Genomic DNA, 6473 nt, shown 5'->3' with positions numbered 1-6473 from the left:
ATGACCTTATGGTATGTGGTGTATATTTTCTATGTGAATGCCTTATTTGTGAATTGATATTTTGGGTACCAAATGATTGAAAATGAGATTTGGTATGCATGTTAAGTTTTAGGCACAATGTCTCATATATGAGTTTGACCATTTAGGTATGTTTTGGAAGTATATTTGGTATGTTTTAAAGTGGTCAAGTGATGTTCTTATGGATATCATGTTGTATGTGTGGATATTACATGTTCTAAACTTGATATTGGTTGGTTTTGAATGCTTATTTATGCCATGGTTGTATGCACATTGTGGTGTCTAGGTTGATACTTATTTGGGTGAGAAATGTGGCTTAGAAAATAACCTATTTTTGTCCACACGGGCAAAGACACGGGCGTGTGTCTCAGCCTGTATGACACATAGCCAGGTAACACAGTTGTGTGTCCCCTGATACTTCTATAGAAATCAAGTCAGTAGCTTCACACGGCCTAGCACAAGGGAGTGTGGCTTGGCCGTGTAGTACAAGTCAGTATACCCTCTAGTTTTCACACGGCCTAGGACACGGCATGGCACGCGGGCGTGTGAGGCCACTTCGAAGGGTACACGGTCTAACACACTGGTGTGTGGGTTGGTCGTGTGACCCAAGTCAGTGAGTTACACGGGGTCAGACATGCCTGTGTGCCCCCATTTTGAATGCCTACACAGCCTGAGGCATGGGCATGTCTCTTAGCCGTGTGAGACATATGGCCTGGCCACACAGGCGTGTGTCCCCTGCACATTAAAAAATTTCAAAGTTTTTCTAAAATTTCTTGAGTACTCGATTTAGTCCCAAACCATTTTAAAGTCTATTTTGGGCATCAAGGTTTCCTATTAGGGACTATATGAATGAATTTGAATGGTTCTTTATTTAAATGATAATTGAATATGAAATGTATGATTGTTTGAGTTATAAGTCTGGTAATGTTCCATAACCCTGTTCTGGCATTTGATACGGGTTAGGGGTATTACATTAAACATAAAATTACCGCGACATATCATCCCCAAACAAATGGACAAGCTAAGGTCTCAAATAGAGAAATTAAGCAGATTTTAGAGAAAGTGGTCAATCCCACTTACAAAGATTGGTCATCCAGATTGGATGAAGCTTTGTAGGCATATCGTATTGCATTCAAGAAACCATTGGGAATGTCGCCTTTCAAGCTCATCTATGGAAAGCCTTGTCATTTTCCTGTTGAACTTGAACATAAGACATTTTGGGCAATTAAGAAATTGAACATGGATTAGATTAATGTTGGCAATAACTGACTCCTAGAGCTGAATGAGATAGAGGAATTTAGAGCTCAAGCTTATGAGAATGTCAAATTGTACAAAGAAAAGAAAAAGTGATGGCATGAAAAGAAGATTTTTCCACGACAATTTGAACCTGGACAACAAGTGTTGTTGTTCAATTCCAATCTGAAATTGTTTCCTACTAAATTGAAGTCTCATTGGCTTGGCCTATTCGAGATAGTGCATGTTTACCCTCATGGAGCTATAGAAGTCAAAGATGGCAAGATGGGCTTTAATTGCAAAGTCAATGACTAATGTTTGAATTATTATTGGGGAGCTCCCATACTTCGTGATAAACATTTCATTACTCTTCGAACTACGTAGTGTTTTCTTTAGCCTACTTTTATTTAATTAATTTACTTTTGATTTCTTTCTCTTGTCGGTTTAATTAATTTCTATTTCTTTTTTTGTTGCAGGTAGATTTTGTCCTAGGCTTTGTAATAGTTAGCCCACTTAGTATACTTGCGAATTTTTAGCTTAATTTTGATTTTCTTTTTTCTTTTCCCGCCTAATTTTTACTTTACCGTGTCAGGCCATAATTTCAAGCTAATTTATCCCCTATGTCTCTGCTATATTTTCTCTCATTTTTACCCTAGTCGATTCATTTTCTTTCTCCAAGTTATTTTTAGCTTCTTCTTTTTCACCATTTTCAGTTATTTTTCCATAACTGTAAAGGTCTTAACTTTTCTTTTTACAATTACTATTTCTTCTCAAATGGCTCGACGTATGCCATCTTCATCAATCTCTATGCCTTCGAGAACATTTTTCAGCAAAGCTGCTAAAGAAAAATACAACACGAACACATCAAAGTGACCATTTTGTATGAAAAAAGGCTTTCTTTTTTAAGACATAGCCTTTATGGGATACACTGAAGCAATTTCTTCAGTGGTAAAGAAACATGGATAGCAACTCTTTTGCCTTCATCTTGACGATGTTCTCACGAAAGTTGTGAAGGAATTTTATGCTCATTTAACCTCTCCAGATAATGCTTTCATCTATGTACATGGTGCTTCAATGTTATTCGATGAATACTCCATCAACATATAATATGGTTTACCTAAAGGCCCTGATAAACATTCTCAATTTGTCAAGATAATAACATCAGAAGGACTCAATCAAGTTCTTGAGTATTTATGCGTGGAAGGGACCAAATGAACAATTTCTCAGAATGACTGCTACACCATCGACCGTGTTTCTTTGAAGATTCATTGTAGGGTATGGTACCATTTTCTTAAATCTCGCATTAACCCTTCAACTCATAACTCTACTATTTCAAAGGAACGCATATTGTTACTACACTCTATTATGACTGGAAGAAAGATAAATGTTGAAAAAATTATTTTTAAAAAAGTTCATCGTTGTGCACAAAAGAATGCAGGCACCCTGAATTTTCCATCTCTCGTTACTGCACTTTGCCAACGGGTCAATGTCCCTATCCAAGAAAATGACGACAAAATCCCTAACAAATGAGCCATCACCAAACAGATTGCCATGAGATTTTCAGGGGAAGAATTGCCATGGCATCTTGGCTCTACATCAACCTTTTCTCCACCTACTAGTACCCATGCCACTCTATCCACATCTCACAATGGTTTCGAGCTGTAAGTGCTCGGTGCTCTTGAGATGTTGAAATAACAGTTTCATTTGATAGATAAGCAACAATTGAGGACAACTACTGATCTAAGCAGGGCTCAAGAAGAAATGGCTTTATTTTAGGACTATTTCAGAAGGAGAGATAATGCCATCAAGAAATCTCTTCAGAAAAACTTTACCAAGCCCATGCCTACATTCCCTACTTTTCCCGAATAGTTGTTATCAGATATAGAGGATGAAGTTGAAGCTACTGTGATGGACACTACCACACATCAAACTCCTGCACCATAGGAATCAACTATTGCACCTCAAACCACTGCACCCATATCGGAGCAAGATCGTGAGATTAATCAACTAATTGATGATCTTACAAAATCAAATTATGATGATAATGAAGTGCCAATCAATCTGCTCAAATGGAAACAGTGCTACAAGCATACTGCCAGGAAATTCACCCGACCCAACTAAAGTAACACAAATTCTTTCCAAGCTTTTGTTTTTACTTTTCATTTGCATTTTTTTTCTTCATTTTTACATGTGTTTTTCATGCATTCATAATTGTTTTCATTGCACATATTGCATGCATAAGATATTTTGTTTGAACAATATATCATTTTGTCACTCATTTTGCCATGACATACAAATGCTAAATGACTATTAGACCATGAGAAGTATGTTATTAACTATGATGTACGATGAGGATAATAACTCTTCAAACTGTGAAAATTGTGAATGTTTAGCTTAGGATAGTCGTGTGAAAATTGATGCCTAAAAGTAGAATGACCTAAGTATAATCACAATTAGTCTATAGTAGGTTTCTTTTGATACACTTAGAAGTCTTGAAACTAAGATCAATAAATTAGCATTGTGTAATAATAAATATCACGGTAAAGCTAAGGGTAAATGAATAAAAAAATAAAATTTAAAAAGACACTATAAAACACTCCAATGTTTGAAATTGTTGAGTAGGCCAGTAATACTCTGTTTGCTCCATTGTATTATTGATCAGAAAAGCAAGATCAAATGAGAGTGAGTAAAAAAAACAGGTTAGGGGCACTCCACTATAATAGTAGGCTGAGTAGCTAAAGGGGTAGTTGTTTGCTCCATCCATCTTTTTAGTCAAAAGTCTTAGCTTCATGAGGGAATTACATTCAAATTGTGGCATGATGTAATACCTGGCAATGAAGTGTATGCTCCATTGAAATTGTCAAGTAAAGAAATCATGTAATAAGATGAATTCCCTAGAGAAAATTTTATATAATGCAATGACAGAATAATTATGAGAAGAAAAAGTGAGTTTAGTGGAAAGATAAACTAAATACATTAGGAGGTGCTTGCTATAGTTAGAATTGCATGAATATTTAGGAACTTTTATTTTTAGGTAACATTTTCTGCACTTTATATGCTTAACAAACCTATAAAATTTGAACCAATTTTTTTAGACAGAAGATTGCTGAGAATGGAGGTATAAAATATGTTTCGTTTGGTTTAGCAGTACAAGAGGCAACTGTGTACTTATGACAAATTCATGCATTCATACATATTCTGCTTGAAGACAAGCAAGAACTCAAGTTTGGGGGTGTGATAACTCTTGAAAAGAGTTATATTTCGAACCTCTAAGCTTGATTAAATGTCTGTACTTAAGTAGATATATTTGTATTTTTATGTTATTTTTAGAACATTGGATAATAACGGTTGGATTGTGCCTTAAATGTCATTTCATGTTACTTTTACTATTAGGAATAAGGGATGCAGGAAGGATAAAGAAAAGGAGAAAACGAAGGAAGTGAAATATTGCCATTGTAATATCCCTAAATTTGGTCTAGTAGTTTCGGGTATATTTTTCGGGTTCCGAGTGTGAAACTAGAAATTTATCGTGTTTCTAGTAATTTTTAATTTAATTTAGGAGGTTAATTTCATCTAAAATCGATTAAACAATAATCTGAAAAAATAAAAATATTTTTGGAAAATTAATTTTAAAGTAATTAAATAATTATTAGTTAAAATAATTAACTTGGGTCGAAAAAGATTTTTAAAATAATTTTTATTAGGGGTTAATTTGAGCTAAATTTAATTATGAATTAAATTGGCTTTAATTGTAAAATAAGGGAAATTTTAGAGTATTTATTTGGCAAATAAACCTTAAAATTCGGAATTTTGGTGGAAAAGGATTAAATGGTAAAACAAGGGACATTTGGGAGTGGCTATTAGGCAAATTCCCCAATTTTTAATTTCTAGTGGGTTGTTTCAGCTTTAAAAATAATGCATCTAGTCTACTTTTCACATCATTTACATCATATTAGAGAGTTATAAATTTTTTTTCTTTGCATTGTTTTAAAGATCTATCATCAGAGAATAGATCCAACCATTTTCCTTCTCAAAATACTCTCTCTTTTCACCCGAAATTATTCTCAAAAGTAACCAAAAATATTCTGAAATTTCTCAAGCTTCTTAAATCAAGATTTTCAATCAAAGGAATTAGAACGAATAAGAGGTAATTATTATTTCTAAACTTGTGTTTATGATCAATTAGAAACATTTTTTACATGGTTTGGGAGTCAATTACATGATATTTTATCAATGTCATCTTCTTCAAAAGCTTAAAGTGCTTCAACGGTGGATCTTGAATTTTGAGAGGAAATCCACAAATCAATGGATGTTCCAACTCAAAATGGATCTTTTAAAATATTTTTGGTCTTATTTATCAAGATTAAACTTGATTTGTGAGGTAATTTGAAGAAATCTGAATTTCATCATCTTCTTGAATTAATTTTCCGGATTTTTGTGAAATTGATTTAAATGTAAAATTGATGCTTAGTTTATGTGTATTTGGTTTAGTATTGATGTTTGGAAGTGATTAGGAGGGCTGGAGAGATTGATTTTATGAGGAATCGAGTTTTAGACTTGATGTTACAAATCTGATAAGGTATCTTTGAGAGTGAATTTCGATTAGCATAGTTAATTAAAAATTATGTTTAATATAGCTTTGGAAAGGTGGTAATGTCTACTTCACCTCCATTGAAGCTCTGAATCTTGAAGACGACCAAGATAACCAGAATTGAAGCTTGGAATTACCTAGTTGATCACTTGTTGTGATAGAATAAAATTGTGTGGTGAGTGTTTCTAAAGGCAATTTGGTAAATTGACCCTCAATTATGTTTAATTAGTACCTTAATGAACGATTAAAATTAATTAATTATGGATGAATGGTTAATTTTGCAAGATTGGTATTAAATGTGCAAAAATTGAATTTGTATTGAAAAAAATGGTAAGTGAGTTTTTGGGTGGTGTTGTGCTATTTAATTAAATTAATTTTAAGAATGATTTTAAGCATGTGTACGGAAATTTTTTATCATGATATGTTGATGTTTCAATTGGTAATTGATTATGGAAAATTGGCAAATGAATTGCTTGATTTAATTGGATATTAAATGCTATGTTACATGTTACACATAAGCATCTTGTCACATTAAATTGAGCACACTAATGATTGATTTATATGCTATGTTTGATTGAATATATTGGCAACATACATGGTGGATCCATTGGATATAGTTGGCATGTCATAG

This window comes from Gossypium hirsutum, chromosome D02 (assembly GCF_007990345.1).
Source record: "Gossypium hirsutum isolate 1008001.06 chromosome D02, Gossypium_hirsutum_v2.1, whole genome shotgun sequence".
NCBI lineage: Eukaryota > Viridiplantae > Streptophyta > Magnoliopsida > Malvales > Malvaceae > Gossypium > Gossypium hirsutum.
Note: the sequence above shows the minus strand (reverse complement) of the source record.